This window comes from Belonocnema kinseyi, chromosome 9, assembly GCF_010883055.1.
Source record: "Belonocnema kinseyi isolate 2016_QV_RU_SX_M_011 chromosome 9, B_treatae_v1, whole genome shotgun sequence".
Lineage (NCBI taxonomy): Eukaryota > Metazoa > Arthropoda > Insecta > Hymenoptera > Cynipidae > Belonocnema > Belonocnema kinseyi.
This window is the reverse complement of record NC_046665.1, coordinates 111,769,958-111,789,756: the sequence shown is the minus strand read 5'-3', so window position 1 is coordinate 111,789,756 and position 19,799 is coordinate 111,769,958. Positions and strand designations below refer to the sequence as shown.

The 19,799-nt window shown below is 29.1% G+C and overlaps 1 protein-coding gene across 2 annotated transcripts in view; it reads right to left on the bottom strand.

Annotated features, from left to right (window-relative positions):
• LOC117180367 (TATA box-binding protein-like protein 1) overlaps window positions 1-7,073 on the bottom strand; it is a 38,627-nt gene extending 31,554 nt beyond the window's left edge. Inside the window, exon 1 of one of the 2 annotated variants that reach the window (XM_033372835.1) lies at window positions 6,910-7,073. The gene's annotated coding sequence lies outside the window, so the exon portion shown is untranslated. The remainder of the gene's footprint in view (window positions 1-6,909) is intronic. The other variant, XM_033372836.1, reaches the window with a different exon arrangement.
• Window positions 7,074-19,799: the final 12,726 nt, after the last annotated feature.

The following is a 19,799-nucleotide window of genomic DNA, read 5'->3' as shown; positions in this document are numbered from 1 at the left end:
AGTTAAATTTTGAACTACTCAAATGATAAATATTTAACTGAAATAAATGAATTTTAAAGGAGAAACATGAATTTTCAAATAAAATGATAAATCATCAAATGGAATAATGACATATTTACACACAATGATAAATTTTCAATTAAAATATATAAATTTAATCTTTAGTTAGAAAAATTAATTTTCAAACAAAGAAAGTAAATTGTCAACAACAAAAAAACAGTTAAATTTTCAACTAAAGTGATGAATTTTGAAAGGAAAAGAAGCATTTTGAAGCATAATAGCTCAATTTTAATAAAAAAAATTATTTTCAACTTAAACGGTGAATCTCTACTGCAATTGTATAATTTTCAACCTATAAAATACACTTTCAATCGAGAGGATTAATTTTCCACCAAAATGACAAATTTTCATAAAAACACATGAATTTTCAAGTAAAATGGCATATCTCTAACTGAAATAGATAAATTTTTATCAAGAAAGAATATTAAAAATCAAACAAAAAAAAAAAGAATTTTCGATAAAATACATGGATTTTCAACTAAAAAAAGATTAATTTTTAACCAAAAATTGAATAGTTATATTTTCATTAGAAAAATTAATTTTTAAGATCAAGAAAAAACCGATTTTTCAAAAAAAAATAGGTAAATTATAAGCAACGAGATGAATTTTTAATAAATATTATTAATCCACAAGGAAAAAATTAATTTTAAACCAAAAAGATTCATTTTCTACCAAAAAAGACGAATGTTCATCAAAATACACCAATTGGAATTAACCAAACAATTGCATTTTTCACTAAAATGATAAATCTTTAACTAGAATAATTAAATTTTCAAAAAAAAAAAATGTATTTTCGAAAGAAAATTGAATATTTATATTTTCAGTCAATTTTCAACCCAAACATATTTTTATTTCAAATAAAAAATAACTGAATTCAACCAAGAGATGAATTTTGAACTAAGACCAATTTTTCAGTCAAAAGAGAAATAAAAGATCAACAAAGAATGTTGAATTTTCAATGAAAAAAAAAAAATAGATTTTCAACCAATAATGAAATAGTAAAATTTTCATTCCAAAAAATTAATGTACAAAAAAACTGTTACTTTTTAAACAACAAAAAATGGTTATTTAATTTTACATAATTTAAAAAAAAAAATTAAGCAAGCTCAAGAAAAAATTCCCTGCCAATTTTAGGTTTTCCAGGATCTGTTTCAAGTTACATTCTCTACCAAAAAGACAAATTATCAACCAAAAAGTTGATTTTTCGACCAAAGTTATAAATTTTCAACTTACATTCTAAATCTTCAAATGAAATAGTTAACTTTGAACCACGAGAGATAAATTTGCAACAAAATAAAAGCGGATTAAAAAAAAAATTTAATTTTCAAAAAAAGTGATGAATTTTTAAATAAAATGAAGCATTTTTAACTACGATATATACATTTTAAGCCAAAAAGATTAATTTTTAACCAATAAAATGCATTTTTAACAAAGAAGATTAATTTTCTACAAAAAAGACGTATTTATTTTCATCAACTGGAATAGTTAAATTTATAACAAAAAATACTAATTTTCTACTAAAAACGACGAATTTTTAATAAAAGAATTGAATTATCAACTAATTAAGATAAAATCTTCAACAAAGTGGAAAAGTTAAATTTTAAGTTAAAAAAATTAATTTTCAATAAAAAAAAAACGAATTTTCAAAACAAAACAAAAATTTTAATGAAAACTTAATGAAATTTCAACTAGAATAGTTAAATTTTAAATCAAAAAGATTCATTTCTAACGAAAAAGATCAATTTTTATCAAAATACACGAATTATCAACCAGAGAGTTGAATTATGAACTAAAGAAGATCAGTTTTCAACGAAACAGTTGCATTTTAAACCAGAAAGATAAAATTTCAACTAAAATGATAAATATTTAACTAGAAAAATTTAATTTTCAATCAAAAAACGGAATTTTTAAACAAAAATTGAATTGCACTTTTCTTAGATAATTAATATTCAACTGGAATAGTTACATTTTCAACTAAGAAGATAAATTTATTTTAAAACAGACGAATTTTCCACAAAATACAAGAATTTTCAACTAAAAAAGATAAATTAAAAACCAAAAATTAAATAGTTATATTTTTAGTTAAAAAATTGATTAAAAAAGGAAATTTCAATAACATAGTTTAACTTTTAATCAAAGAGATGAGTTTTCAAATAAAATGTGGATTTTTTAAGCAAATAAATTATTCTTTAGACAAAAAAGGTGAATTTTTACAGACGAAGATTCATTTTCTACCAAAAAAGACGAATATTCATCAAATTACATCAATTTTCAACCAAATAGTTTAATTTTAAACTAAAAAAAAAAAGTTAAATTTCTAGCAGAACAATCGAATTAATTGGAATAATTGAGCTTTTTTAAAAAAAGATGAATTTTCAACAAAGATGATTATTTAAAAAAAAAACGACTTTTCAACAAAATACATGGATTTGTAACAAACAAAAATAGCAGTTATATTTTCAGTTGAAAAATTAATTAAAAAAAAATAACATGAACAAAATAATCCAATTTCCAACCAAAGAGATGAATTTAAACTAAAATGATGTATCTTCAATCAAAAAACATTTAACCCAGAAGATTAATTTTCTAGCAAAAAATACGAATTTTCATCAAAATACATGAATTTTCAAATAAAAAAGATAAATTTTTAACCAAATAGTTGAATTTAAAACCAGAAAGACAAATTTCAAACTAAAATGATAAATATTTAACTATAATAATTTCATTTTCAACCAAAAAACTGAACTTTTAAACAAAAATTGAAAGACATTTTTCTTAGATAATTAATATTTAACTGGAATGGTTCAATTTGTAATTAAGAAGATTATTTTCTATCAGAAAAGACGAATTTTCAACTAAAAAAGATACAGTAACAACCAAAAATTGAATAGTAATATTTTTAGTTGAAAATTTAACTTAAAAAAAAAAAACAATAATTTCAGCAAAAAAGTTAAATTTTTAAGCAGACGTGGTTTTTAAAATAAAATGAGAAATTTTCAATAAAACAAATTAATTTTTAGGCAAAAAAAGGATGAAGATTAATTTTCTACCGAAAAGACGAATGTTTAGCAAAATACATCAATTTTGAATTGAATTGTTTTCTTAGATAATTAATATTTAACTCGAATAGTTAAATTTACAACTAAGGAGATTATTTTTTTATCAAAACAGACGAATTTTAAACAAAATACACGAATTTTCCACTAAAAAAAGATAAATTAACAACCAAAAATTGAAGTTATATTTTTAGTTCAAAATTTAATAAAAAAAAACAAAACAACAATTACAACAAAATAGCTAAATTTTTAAGCAGAAATGATTTTTTACATAAAATGAGAAATTTTCAATAAAACAAATTAATTTTTAGGCAAAAAAAGGTGAAGATTAATTTTCTACCGAAAAAACGAATGTTTAGCAAAATACATCAATTTTGAATTGAATTGTTTTCTTAGATAATTAATATTTAACTCGAATAGTTAAATTTACAACTAAGGAGATTATTTTTTATCAGAACAGACGAATTTTAAACAAAATACACGAATTTTCCACTAAAAAAAGATAAATTAACAACCAAAAATTGAAGTTATATTTTTAGTTCAAAATTTAATAAAAAAAACAAAACAACAATTACAACAAAATAGCTAAATTTTTAAGCAGAAATGATTTTTTACATAAAATGAGAAATTTTCAATAAAACAAATTAATTTTTAGGCAAAAAAAAGGTGAAGATTAATTTTCTACTGAAAAGACGAATTTTTAGCAAAATACATCAATTTCGAGCCAAATTGTTTAATTTTGAACTATAAAAATATCAATTTCTAACTAAACAATTGAAGTTTTCAATGAAATAATAAATCTTTAACTCGAATAAATGAATTTAAAAAAAAGACTTCGAAAAAGACAAATTTTTAATAAGATACATAATTTAAAAATAAATATTTAAAATTTTAATAAAAAGAGGTAAATTTTTAACTAAAAGAATACGAATTTTCAATTTAAAAAAATCAATTTCTAACCAAAAAATTGAATTTTTCCACTAAAATGATAAATCTTTAACTAGAATAATTCAATTAAAAAAAAAAAAAAAAACAATTTTCGAAGGAGACAAATTTTCAATAAAATAGATAAATTAAAAAATTTTAACAAAAAGGTTGATTTTTAACTAAAAGAATACGAATTTTTAACTAAAAAAATCAGTTTTAAACCAAAAATGGAATAGTGCAATTTTCAGATGACAAAATTGAATTTTTTACCAAAAATACGAATACATCAATTTTGAATCAAATTGTTGAATTTTTAACTAAAGAAACATCAATTACTAACCAAACAATAGAATTTTTCACTAAAATAATAAATCTTTAATTAGAATAATCGAATTAAAAAAAAAAGAATTTCGAACAATTTTCGAATGATAAATTTTCAATAAAATAAATAAATTTTAAACTAAATATTTAAAATTTTTACAAAAAAAAGTAAATTTTTAAGTAAAAGAATACGAATTTTAATCTCAAAAATCAGTTTTAAGCCAAAAATGGAACAGTGCAATTTTCAGATAACAAAATTGAATTTTCAACCAAAAAAATATCAATTTCTAACCAAAAAATTGAATTTTCCACTAAAATGCTAAATCTTTAATTAGAATAATTCAATTTAAAAAAAAAACCATTCTCGAAAAAGACAAATTTTCAATAAAATACATAAATTAAAAAAATTTTAACAAAAAGGTTAATTTTTAACTAAAAGAATACGAATTTTCAAGTTAAAAAAAAATCAGTTTTAAACCAAAAAATTGAATTTTACCACTAAAATGATAAATCTTTAACTAGAATAATTCAATTAAAAAAAAACAAAAAAAAACAATTTTCGAAGGAGACAAATTTTCATTAAAATACATAAATTAAAAAAATTTAACAAAAAGGTTAATTTTAAACTAAAAGAATACGAATTTTCAAGTTAAAAAAAATCAGTTTTAAACCAAAAATGGAATAGTGCGATTTTCAGATGACAAAATTGAATTTTCTATCAAAAATACGCATACACCAATTTTGAACCAAATTGTTGAATTTTTAACGAAAAAAAGATCAATTACTAACCAAACAATAGAATTTTTCACTAAAATAATAAATCTTTAATTAGAATAATCGAATTAAAAAAAAAAGAATTTCGAACAATTTTCGAATGATAAAGTTTCAATAAAATAAATAAATTTCAAAATAAATATTTAAAATTTTTACAAAAAAAAGTAAATTTTTAAGTAAAAGAACACGAATTTTAATCTGAAAAATCAGTTTTAAACCAAAAATGGAATAGTGCAATTTTCAGATAACAAAATTGAATTTTCTACCAAAAAAAATCATTTTCTAACCAAATAATTGAATTTAAAAAAAATGAATTTTCGAACGAAAATTGAACTTGTATTTTCAGTTAAAAAATTAATACAATATTTCTATTTTCAAGCAAAACATATTTTTATTTGAAATAAGAAATAACTGAATTTAAACAGGGGATGAATTTTGAACAGACAAATTTTTCAGCCGAAAAAGAAAAAAGATCATCCAAAAATGTGGAATTTTCAAGAAGAAAAGATAGATTTTCAACCAATAATTAAATTTTCAGTTCAAAAAATTAATGTACAAAAAATGATACTTTTACAAATAAAAAAAATTAAGCAAGCTCAAAAAAATACCCTGAATTTCAGTTTTTCCAGATCAGTAAACACCCTGTTCATCTTTAAAGTTTTGTTTAAATCCTAGTTTATTTTAGAATTAGGCAAAATTAAAAAAGAAAATTCTGTAAGTTGAATAAAGCTTTCACTACTCGGAGTTTTACGAGAATCGGGAATCAGGAGAGATTTTGTAGCATGCATTTTTAATATTTTAAAATTTTTGCTGAATTATTAATAAAATCTTACGGGTAAATTAAAAAAATATTTTAATTAATAAGTAGAATGTGCCTGGAAAGCAATAAGGAATCAAAAGGACTTAACCCCTATCCGGAGGACTTTAAAAACCACATGTGGGATGTCACATGAGAATGTGTCTGTTTTTATAGGTTCTTTCATTTTACGAGAAATCACTGATTTTCCACACCCCTTAATTTCCACAAAAACATTTTTCTCCCCCAATTTTTCACCAAATTCAATTCACCCCTCCGGAAAAAATCAAACCTAACCCAATTACATTTTAAAAGTAGTTACATCGAAAAATAAAGTTAATAAAGTTTATTTTTGCTGCTGGAAATAAATAAATTTGTTTTGTGATTTACTTGATTTAATTTGGAACAAGGTCAATATTTTTCTGACAAGGGTAAAAGTAAGATGCAAGGTTAAATTTCTTGGTGTGTGATAAAACTGAAAACTAAAGTTAGATACTGAGACGACTCGAGAGAATGAATAAAGAAAATGTCCCAGAAAAATGTGAAATTATGGGCCAAGGATAAAAATGTGATTCAGATTTGCAAACCCCGTGGATTCGTCAATGAAAGGAACATGTGCGAGAGAGAATTCACCCCTGGCTACTCTTCGTAGCATCATTCTATCAGAATAGAGAGAAAGAACCTTGTGCAATGTATAAGAATGATAAAAGGGAAGAAGTAGACGAGTTGTGTCCTTTTCGCAAGTTGCGTCGACGAGCTGAGGGAGTGAAATGATCGGAAAAATGAGGAGCCCGGTGTCGCCTAATCTGGGCTAATTCAAACTAGACTAGAAGACGGTGTGACAGACAGCGTTAGGGGAGGCTGGGGGTCTGGGATCACCGCTACGTCGTGTAGGAGCGCAGGAAGTGGAGGTCAGCATCATTTTAATTGAGAAAGTTCACGAGGGACCACGAAATGAATTAGGTCTCTACTTACGTACAATTGTGAGGAATAATTTCTCTCATTTACGACCCGAGTTAATGTCTTTGTTGACAACTAAAAAGAGATCGCACAGTTGATTCAGAAGCCACTGATACTGTCATTGTTTTCAGCCATCTTCCTACTAGACGACTACACTCTAGTACGGCCATGTAGCGAACCGTGCCGTGAGCCGTGAGGTCGAGTCGAGCTACGTCATTCACAGATGGGAAACTCGATGGGATATATCTCAGGGAGTTTAACACGCACCAGAGTGCGCGATCTGTTCGGGATCGAGTTTTGCGAAAATTTAAATTTGATAAATGAAAAATAGTTTTTTTAAAACAAATTATTAATAAAAGTTTGTAGTTTAGTTGTAAAATAAATTTAAAGGGGAAGTCATTCAGTTTGAATAGACACAACTTAATATTTTAGTTGCTCGTCACTTTTTCTAACGTACCCAGCGGGAACGATATTTAAAGTTGTTTTTAGAACTTCCTAAAGACGTTTTTAAGACGTAAAGTTTAAAAGACATTCTTAGAACGTCTAAAAACCCGTTCTAAATCAGGCAAAAAAGCTTCCGAAAAACGGACAATGTTCCGATTTTCTGCCGATAAACTGTTTGGGAAGATTATTATTCGAGAATTTTATAAAACACGAATTTTCAAATGAGGAATAGTTTAATTATTGATACTTTAAATTCGAATAATAATTTTAGAAACTGTAAGTATCAACAACATTTTTACATTCTCATCAGAGAAGGTATTAGATTTTTGTAAAATTTTGTCCGTCTGGGAGCACGATAACTTTTTAAAAAATCATTCTATTAGATTGGCCTTTGGTAAACTCTGTGTGTGTCTTAAACTAAAGATCAAGTTCGTTAGCCAGCCATTTTATATAAAAAGTCAAAAATTGAGCGCTTTTTGAATATTTTTGAGATCACTTTTTTACAAGATTCAAAAATCCTAATAACTTTTTTCATAAACCCAAAAATTGCCAGAGTTATAGCATTTACATAATTCCAAAAAACAAACGAAAATTACCATTTTAAGACAAATAAAGGACGATATGAAAAAAAGTCACGACAAGAAAATTGTTGGTTTTTGAATGCCCTACAATATTATTTTAACAACTTTCCGAATTTTCTTTAAAAATCGAAAATTCAAACTTTGACATAAAAAATAATGGAAATTCCAAAAATTGAATTTTTCGTCAAACTACGCAAAATACGGTAAAAGATGAGCAGATCAAAATTATCCATTTGTAAAAGATCTACAAATTTGTTATGAATCACTATTTGATAGGAAGCGTAGTTTTCGCTTTAATCGTGACAAACATCATTAAAGGCCAAACAAAAATCTGCCCGCTGCGTGGGCACATTCTGATCACAACCTTTGTTTTTCAATTTCTTTTTCGTTTCGTGTGTGGGGTTTAAAAAAATTAATTTTTTAAATGTTTTTAATGCTAGTTATTTACGATTAAAGCCAAAAACAGAACTATCAAATAATTATTCATGGCAAATTAATACATTTTTACATTCTCATCATATAAGGTATTAGATTTGTGTAAAATTTGCTCCCCCCCCCCCCCCCAGTTTTGGTCAAATATCTACGTTTTGAGACCCCCGTGAATCCGAAAAATAGATTTTTATAAATGTGACCATATGTAAAGCTGCCTATCTGTGAGCACGATAACTTTTGAAAGAATGAATATATTAGATTGGCCGCTACATTTTTTTAGTGTCCTAAACTAAAGGTCAAGCTCGTTATAGCCAGCCATTTTGGATAAAAAGTCAAAAAGTGAGCGCATTTTGAATATTTTTGAGACAACTTTTTAACAAGCTTCAAAAATACTCTGTACGGATATTCGAAGTATTCAAAAAGTCGAACAATTGATCCTGATTAATTTTTTCATAAATTCAAAAATTACCACTTATAGCATTTACAAAATTCCTAAAAACAGACGAAAATGAACCTTTGAACCCAAAAAACGGCACACAAAGTAATGGAATATCTAAAAATGACATTTTTTATTTAACAGTGTAATATTATTTCAAAGATTCTCAACTATATAAATGTATATATATATATATATATATATATATATATATTTAGAAGTTATAAAACGGTAAGATTACTCAGTAGACCGCACGTTTAAAAATTAAGTCATAAAAATAACATTGGAAATGAGCAAATTCAGTTTATGGAAAAACGACAAAAGTTGAAATGAATGTTTAATAACAAATATTTTGTTAAAGAATGCGCATTTTTTAAACGCATGTTTAATTTATAATAATATACATTTATGGGAATGATATAAAATTTCAGGGATAAACTCGAGTGCGAAACACGAGATACGTGATGAGAATGTGTTTGTTAAAGCCGAAGGAGCTTTAACAAAAGAGAATTCCCAATCAACAAATTACTGTTGTCGATGCTTTGAACATTACTTTTAAAAATGCTGTGCACTAAGATCGAGCGCATAGCGCAAAGCAAATGCATTATCAAGCGGGAAGCGCGAGATAAATATATAATCGAGCGCGAAGCCCGAGAACCAACAGTCGCGCGCCCTAGGCGCGCTCAAACTTGCGAGCGAAGCGAGCCACCTGGGAAGGCAATATGCCCGCGAAGCGGTCAGATTTTTTAAAAATAAACGTATTTGATTATTGTATTTTCAATAAGTAAGGAATATTTATTGAAGAAAATAATTGTTTAAGGGCATGTGCTACTTAGAAAATTGTCGATTTTACCAGTTTTAGGTCCCCCTGGCTTTTTTTCTGGAATGATAAATATTTTGTCTTAAAAATTTGAGAAATGATAGCGCACATGCTAACGGACGTCCCCACACACTTTTTTGTAGGTTAATTCAAAAAATTTTTAATTTAGCAAAATGTTATTATTTTCATAGCGCTTAGGAATTAGTATCGATTTTTTCAGTGTTAGATTCCCCCGGCTTTTTTCCTAGCATAAGGAATATTTTGTCGTCAAAATCTGGGAAATGATAGCGAACATGCTAACGGATGTCCCCGCACACTTCTTTTGTGTTTATTTTTCGAAAAAAATTTGATTTTGCTAACAACGTGTGTATATTTCGAGGTTATGTGTGTTATAATTCTCCCGAGCGTTACTTCCAAACTACACCATATTTTGGCCGAAAACTTTGGACTTACAAATAAAACTAATCTCCAGGAACTAGCCATGTTTGCAGGCAATTAAAAAAGTTTATTTCATCAATAATTTTCAAATTATCGGAAAGGCAGAGATGAAAAACGACGTAACCTCAAAATAATGCATAAAATCTTTATTTAGCAAAATAAATTTTTTTGTTATTATCCCTCAAAAAAGAGTCCGGGGTCGTCCGTTATGATATTTTATAGCATCTCCGAATTCAGTTTGTAAACATTTTCATTTTGTTGGGAAAAAAAGCCGGGGAACTGTACTCCATTGACCACACGACGAAGTATCACATGCCCTTAAACTAAGGAATTTTATATTTCGGGAATTTCCTCGTTCGGATGTTTTATAATTCGGCAAACTTCTGTCGGGAATTTTATTATTCGGAAATTTGATGATTTGAAAATTTTATTATTCACGAATTTTACAGTGCCGGGAACTTTATTTTTCGGTATTTTTCAGTCATCCCGAAATAGTATATTATGCATCTAGGAGGAAGAGGGAATTTTTCGATGAGTGTATGTTTTCAGTACGAGTCGTAGGCGAGTGTGTAGCGCGAGTCGGAGACTAGTATTGAAAACGTACACAAGTCGAAAAAATCCCTCTCCCCCTTGGCGTATGTGATATTTTTTATAACAAATGGATGATTTCAGACTTTTCTCGAATTACAGCTATCATTTCAGCCCATATTAGATTTCAAATAAAGAAAACATAATTTAAAGTAATTTTAAAAGTAACTTATGGTAACTTACCATAAATTGGCCAAAATTCTATTTTAAACATTTTTATAAATTTCCGTAAATTTATGGTAACTTAAGATAAAATACTTAAAATTATATCTCGAAGTGTTCATAAATTTTCGGAAATTTACGGAAATTTTCAATATTTATGGTAATTTTACAGGTAAATATGGTAACTTACCATAAATTAACCAAAATTTAATTTTTAATATTTTTATAAATTTTCAGAAATTGATGAAATTCTTGGTAATTTATGGTACTATAACCAGAAATTTATGATAAATTAAGATAAAATGCTTAAAATCACATCTAGAAGCGTTTATAAATTTGCGGAAATTTATGGAAATTTTCGATAATTTACGGTAATTTTACAGGTAAATATGGTATCTTACTATAAATAATCCAAAATTCAATTTTAACTATTTTTACAAATTTCCAGGAATTTATGACATTTGTGGTAATTTATGGTAATATTCTAGGTAATTTATGTTAAATTGAGCTAGATTACCGTACATTCAATTTACATGTAATTTATGGGTAAATTACCTAACATTTAATTTGGAATTGTTTATAAATTTCCAGAAATTGATGGAAATTTTCGGTGTTTTTTGGTAATGTGACCAGTTATATATGGTAAGTTTCCATGAATTACCGCAACATTCTATTATCTGCAAACAAAATTTCCATAGAGTTTTCACGGTGAGTGCGCTGGATATCGTAAATTGCAAGTTCATAGATGTAAACCTTTCATTAATCATCTCTATCGTCATTTTTCACTCCCTAAGGAGTAAGAAGTACTTTTTACTCCCTAGGGAGTAAAAAGTAGAGCTTTAGCCCCGCTTGATAGACTTCGAAAAGGGCTGAAATCATGTATCTGTCATAAAAAATCTTTTTTATCTATGTTCTAAAAAACTAGGTTTTGTTTCCTGCAATTGATATTAATTGGTATTATTTGGTATAACTGTGTGACCCTCGGCTCGCAGACATCTTGCCAGTTGACGTCACAACACGAAATACCTAATAGGGGAGGCTATTGCTTCCATTCACCAGGTTGCGCTATCTGCTCGGGCCCGATTTCTGCGAAAATTTAAATTTAATAAATGAAAAATAGCTTTTTCTCAAACAAATTATTATTAAAAGTTTATAGTTTATTTGTAAAAGAAAGTTAAAGGATAAGGCGTTCAATTCGAAGAGAAATAATATAACCTTTTAGTAACTAGTCAATTTTTCTTACGTACCCAGCGGGCCCGAAAACCGTCCAATATTCCAAATAGAAAAAGAGAATTTTCTACTAAAAAAGAACACATTTTCAACATAAACTGGAACAGTTAAATTTTCTGTTACAAAAAATTAATTTTTATAAAAAAAAATATATGTAAATTTTCAAAAGAATAGTTGAATTTTCAGACATAGACATTAATTTTCAACTGAGGTAATGCTTCTTCGACCAAAAAACAAAAGAAAATACTTTGAATATTTGAATATTAAATAAGAAACCAGTTTAATTTAAACAAAAAATATGAACTTGAAATTAAAAACTTAATTTTTTTGTTCAAATTTAACTTAAAATAAATGTTATATTATAGATTGAAAAGTTACATTTTTATCGAGAGGACATTATTTGCGAATAAAAAATGTTAAAAAATGAAATAGTTCAATTTTTAGTTAAAAACATATTTTTGAACCAAAACAGGGAGTTTTAAGCGAAACAATTCAATTTTCTACCAAAAATAATGAATTTTTAACAAATAAGATTAATTTTCAAACGAGAAGATTAATTTTATACCGAAAAGTCGAATTTTGAACTAAAACATTCATTTTTAACACAAAACTAATTTTGTTAACAAAGATGTTGAATTTTTAAGCAAAGAAAATAATTTTCAACCAAAATAATTAAATATACAAACTAGAAGAAGAATTTTCTAACAACAGACTCATTTTCCAAACACATAGTTGACATTTCTACTATAAAGATCAATTTTAAGAAAAGAAAAATGAATTTTTATAAACTAGTTAAATTGTTAACAGAAAAATTATTTTTCTTAAAAAAAGATTAATTTTTAAGCATCAAGATTAATTTTCAACTAAAAGAGACGAATGTTGATCCAAATGGTTCATTTTTAAACCAAAAGAGGCAAATTTTTTATAAAAAATGGAAAGTTAAATTTTTAATTAATCAATTTTTAATGAAAAAAACTGATTGTCACAAAAATAGCTTATTTTCAACTAAAGAGATAAATCTTCAACAAACAAAGTAAAATATGATAGTTGATGTTTCAACAAAAAAATATTCTGAATTAAAAGCCGTTTAGTTCGACCAAAAAGGGCGAATTTTCAAAAAAACATATAATTTTTCAAATAAAAAAGATTAGTTTTTAAACGAAAATAAATAAAAGACAAAAATTACAAAAAACAAAATAGCTAAATTTTCAGCCCAAGAGAAGAAACTTCAACTAATAAAATATTAGTCGAAAATGTTTGTATCCAACAAAAAAAGAAGACGGGTTTTCTCCATTTCTTTGGTTAAAAATTTAACTACTACGTTGGAAATATTTGTTTGTTGTTAAAAATTAAAATTTCAGTTGAAAATTCATTAATTTTGGCAGAAAATTTTAGTATTTTAGTTTGAAAACCATTTTTTAATTTTAATTTTTAAGTTTCAACATGAGGTATTTTATTCAAAATTATTATTTTTTGTTTAAATTTAACTATTTTTAGTCATCTCGAAAAATCCTTTCTATCCAAGTTGTAAAAAAAACTAAGTTTTGTTCCCTGCAATTTATATTAACTGGTATTATTTGGTATTATTGCTTGACCCTCGGTTCGTAGACATCTTGCCAGCTGACGTCACATCATGAAATACCCCATAGGGGAGGTTATCGTTACCATGCACTAGGTTGCGCTGTCTGTCAGGGCCCAATTTCTGCGTACATTCAAATTTCTTATATGTAAAATAGATTTTTTATACAAATAAATAAAAAAGTTTATAGATTATTCATAAAAAAGCAAAAGAATATGTAATTCAATTTAAAAAAATTTTTAATTACCCGTCAGTTTTTCTTGCGTAGTTTTAAATTTAAAAAAAATAGCATTTTTGTCTACTGGAAGAACATTATAAATAAATTTTATATTACACATTAAAAATTACAACTAAAATTTCAATCGAAAAGATGAATTTTCAAATAAATAATTTTTCACCAGAAAGTTGAATTTTAAACCAAAACTGGTAGTGATATTTTTAGTTTAAAAAATTAATGGACATACAAAAAACTCTTCTTCAACAAAATAGTTCAATTTTTAAGCAAAGAAATGAATTTTCAACTAAAAAATCAAATTTGCAACCACAAATAGAATAGTTTACTTTTCAGTTAAAAAATAATTTTGAAGGAAAAAAGAGGTTCAACGAAATCATTAAATTAAAAAAAAAAACTAATCAATTCTCAACATAAAAGATGAATTTTTAGACAGAACATTAATTTTCTACTAAACGGTCGAATTTTCAACTAAAAAAAAATATAACTGATAATGAAAATTTCAATTTTCGGTTTAAAAAAATTAAATTGTAACAACAAAATCTTTTTTAAGGAAAATAGTTCAATTTTCGACTAAAGAAATGAATTTCCAACTATAAAAGATCAATTTTAAATATAAATCCGTACATTTTCTGCTAATATAACCTATAAGGTACTTAGTTATAATGGTATACTGTTTATAATAAATATTTAAGGTAGTAAAAATTAAAAAAGACTAAATTTACAGGTAAATTTGGCTGTCTGCCACTGCCGGCCAGCAGATGTACGAAAAGGTCATAACAAGGTAGACAGGTAGGGGTTGGTCTTTCCGAAACGATAACTATGGCTTGTCGGTCGAAATCATCGGATTCTCTCTTTCTACCTCATACGATAGAAAGAGAGAAGAGCCTGTTACCATAGACAGTAGTCATTTCTACATGTGATATACTAGCGCCGCGCTCGGGAAGAATTGTAACCATTGTTACTCGACAAAAATGTGCTTATTTTGGTTAGAACGTAGAGACGGAATTAATATTTTACATGGAGTTCACATCTAGGTTATCCACCAATCAAATTGGCCATAAAATGCCATAAGCAAAGAAGACAACCAGAAATGAATGAGGTATTTTAGGTTGGGTCCAGGATCTTCAACCTCCACGCCGAGGGTCAAACAACAACACAGTTGAGTCGCGTCTAAGACGCCATCAAGGAAAGACATTCGTTGCATTTGGAAGCCATTATTAGTTACTGCATTAATCGCTGTCGCTGTGGAGTAACGCATATAAAAACTCAGGTAGGTGGTTGTGTGTTTTTCGTGAAGGCCAAGTGGCCTGGCCAGCGCCACAACATGGTGAATCCTATAGGGAACTCGGATCTCTTGGATAAAGATGGCGCTACAAATAGAGTCGTATCTCCAGCTGATAAAGTCACTTTCATGGACATTGAATCAGAGTTGGATCAAAATGTCGTAAATAGCTCTTTGCTCTTTCTACTTTCAGGGCTTGAATTCTTCGTCGACACGCGCAGCTCCTCCTAACCTCAAATCCTTAAGGGAGAGGCCGGGGAAGCGCGATTCCTCGTATCTGATGGATCCCTCACTTGCTGGAAAAAACAAAATACCTCACACAGGTGGTCCTAGAGACTTTAACTCTACTGAAGATCTTTTTAAAAATAGGTATTCTATTCACAACAAAGGTCCCTTTTTATTATTGTAGAGCCAAAGAGGGGTTGTGAACCAAAACATGTCATGGTGGTCGGAAAAATTCTACATACCTCGTTTCCAGGTCTAATTGAACACATTGAAAAGTCTAGCCCCTCGCGAATTCATGTAAAATGATACGATGGTAAGAGTGCAAACAAAATTGTTGATAGTCTTGAACTCTTGGCTAAATCTAACCTCATCGCGTTTATTCCCAACTATCGGGTTGCTCGTGAAGGTATAATACGAGACATACCTCTTGATATTTCCAATGATGACATCATTAGATATTCGCGGTCAAGCTCTAAATGCTCTGTTCTTAGTGTTCGCCGTTTTGTAGCGAAAAATGAGAAAGGTGATCTAGTGCAAACAAAAACAGTGCAAATCAGATTCGAGGGTCAAGAAGTTCCGGACTTCATTGATATCTTTAACTTGAGAGTTAAAGTCGAACCTTACGTTATCCAACCCAAGCTTTGCTACCAATGCTACAGATTTGGTCATGTGGCCAAACAATGCAAAAGCCCTCGATGTCGATTCTGTGGCGGTGCTCCCTATGAAACTGGGTTCGAATGCCCCAATGAGAAATCACATGTTGTTTGTATCAACTGCAAGGGCTCTTATTTAGCATCAGACAAGAAATGCCCATATTTCCTGGACCAAATCTCGATTAGGAAAATTGCGGCGTTCAGAAATCTTCCCATTAACGAAGCGACACGTCTATTCCATCCGGAGAAGAAACGTGCACAAAGAAACAATTCAAGCTTTGACATTAACTCTTTGATTAAAGTACCTATTCCTCATTCTAGCCTTCCCTCGCAGACGCCTAACTTTAATTATGCCGACTTCCCTAACCTTGGAGACGTTGACTTGGATTTTGTCATGGGTAATCCGAGTTCAAGCTTTCAACTACCTTTTGCAACCGTCACTGCTTTTTCGAAAACAAGACCACGCGTACAACACCAGAATAAGCAACGTGCTCAATCATCAGTTTCTCGCCAGAATCCCAACCAAGGCGATAAACACGCTAATTTGACTCACTCAGACATAACTTCGACCCCTTTTAACACCAGTCATGCTACAGATGTTCCCTTCCCACCAAATAACATCAATCCCTGTCCTGCTACTCCTTCTCCCTCACTTAACTCATCACTTCCTCCTCAATTTGCAGAAAGCCTTTCACAGATTATGTCTTTTTTAACTTAACTTTGCAATCAGATGGCTCCTTTGTTTGCCCTGTTAAACAATTTTAGCTCCCTCTCCAACCTCCCTCAAAATCTTAACTTAGCATCCCTTTCACAGATAGCTACTAACAATAATTCTTCTTAAATAATGGCTACAGAATCCTCTCTGAACATTCTTCAATGGAACTGTCGGGGTATTTTCCCTGAAAAAGGTTCACTGGAAAAAATCGCATATGAGTTTGATATCATCCTCTTGAACGAGACCTGGCTTAAACCCCAATCCAGATTTCTCCTCAAGGGTTATAACGTTATAAGAAAGGATCGTCAGGATCGAGCGGGGGGAGGTCTATTAATTGCTATTAAAAATGATATCCCCTTTAAACAGGTTGATTCTATCTATTGTCTCGATGATATACTGGATACCCTGGCGGTGGTTGTTCCAACTGATTTGGGACAACTACTCATTGTAAATGTATAAGAAATCCTCGGGCTTCCGTTAGGTCAACTAACTGGCAAACGTTTTTTGACTCGATGTCAAATTTTTCTAGTTTACTCATTGCGGGAGACTTTAATGCACACCACCCATCCTGGGGTTGTGAATCTTCTTGTCCATCAGGGAATTCAGTCTTTAATGCATTATCTGAAACAGACTTATTTGTTATTAACAATGGAGAACCGACTCTTTCGTCGTCCGGGACAGTCCAGATCAGCTATAGACTTATCGATTGTATCTTCTAACTTAAAACTACTCGCTACTTGGTCGGTTCTTGATGATAAAATGGGGAATGATCACTTCCCAATAAAAATTATTTTTGGCATTCCATTTAAATACTATCAGTTCTTTTCACACAAATACAATTTAAAGAGAGCAGAGTGGAAAATTTTCAGGTACTTTTTGTCATCTCTCCATAAAGATGACAATCTTTCTGAGCTTCAATCATAACATGATATTATTAATGCGTATTACAAGTTTGTAAAGGATATAGATGATGCTCTTCGTAAGGCGGACTCCTGTTCGAACTATGAGAATTTCATTGAGTTTGAAAAATACCAGGCGATAGCCACTAAAAGATTTAAAACCATTAAAGTTTCTAGTTTTAGGTCATATTGTGAATCCTTATCGTATAACTCCTCTCTTACTAATGTCTAGAATAAAATTAGAGGATTTCGCCATAGATTAATGAAACCACCTTCATCTTCTTCCAATTCCATAAATTTGGACACATTCGATGATATGAATGGGTGCATTGAAAATTTTTTAAAGATGTCTAATGATTTTTCTAATGTAACCATATCACCACTTCCAAACTCCTTTCTAGAAAGTGATTCTTCCTTTCAGAATAATAATCCCTCGTCTCCATCTCCAATTAACAATAATACTTTGCAGCGGTTGGACATTTTTGAGCAATTCTTCTCTTTCGAAGAGATGACTGCTGTTTTGAGTAGTCTGAAACTCAAATCTTCTCCTGGTCTGGACAAAATTAGCTTTGAGGTAATATCAAACCTCCCAAAAACGTCAATCCTACATCTGCTTCACATTTTAAATTGTATCGTCAATGAGAATGTTTTCCCAAACTCTTGGAAAGACTTTTTGATCTTCCTTCTTCCTAAAAGTTCAATAATAAATAAATTTAGACCTATAGCCTTGGCCTCTTGCTTTTTAAAAATAACGGAGAAATTAATTTTGAATCGACTGGTCCATTGGTTGGAGAATCAGAATATTCTACTTCCATCTCAATATGGCTTCAGGAAAAACCGTTCCTGTGCCGATAACCTGGCAATCCTTTCCTCAGAACTTCATCTATCCCAAACAAAAAACCAATATACGGGCTGTCTCTTTTTAGATATCAAGGCCGCATATGATAACGTCATTCCTAACATTCTTATCAATGATCTGATAGAAATTGGTCTTCCATTCAAAATTTGCAAGTTTATTTACAACTTAATTCATGAACGTAAAGTTTTCTTCAGATTGAATGGTGCAAATAAAGGACCATTTATAATCATGAAGGGCCTCCCACAAAGATGTATTCTTAGCCCTGTATCGTATACAATTTATACGCGAAAATTACACTCAATCATATACCCAGGTTGCAAAATCTTAGAATTCGCCGATGACATAGTCCTCTATTTTACATCATACGAATTAAATGAATGTTTATCTATTCTTCAGCAAAGCTTAAATTCCATTAACTCCTTTTTGAAGGAACGGGGACTATCAATCTCTCCAGAAAAATCAAAACTAATTATTTTCCCAATTCCAATAAAAAATCTGCCAAATAATGTTTCCATATCAATAGACGATCAAACTATTACTCCATCCGAATCGGCTTCATTTTTAGGTATTATTTTTCACTGCACCTTATCTTGGGAACTTCACTTCTCAAAGTCAATTAACAAAGGCAACCAAGTCCTGAATATTTTAAGGTGTTTATGTGGTACGTGGTGGGGTTCTCACCCAAAAATTCTCCAAATCTTATTTCGTGCCCTGGGAAGGAGGAGCTCTTTCGACTATGGTAGCCATGTCCTAACCATTTGTAGTGGTGATACTTTTTTTCGGAAATTAAACAAATTGCACAATAGATTTTTGCCTGTCATATCTGGTTACCGTATATCCATACCTATCATTGTCATGCAAGCAGAACTAAAGGAGTTACCATTAGTATCTAGATTCCAACTATTATCAGATAAATTTCTTATAAAAACGTTTCTTACGGTTAACCATCCAATCCGCAGTACTCTCTACAATTTGTACTATATAACAAAAGATGGTTTAACCCAATACAGCCTGGACCAGAGTTTTATCCTCTTAAAATCCTACTAAAAACTCAAAGGTTTTAAAGACAGAGTTTTAAACTCAGCTACCCCGCTACATTTTCTAGCTCCCTATTCGCTAAAGTTCTTTCGACCAACGATTGATTTTAAAATAGGCTTACCTATACAACAGAGTAATTCTCCGGTAATAGTTTTCAATAATTTGATTGATAATAAATTTTCTGCTCTTACCCGCTTCTACACGGGTGGCTCCAAATTCCCAGAGTCTTTCGTGGGGGTCTCAATATACTCCCCACAACTTAATGTAGAAACTAAAATCAAGATTTCTG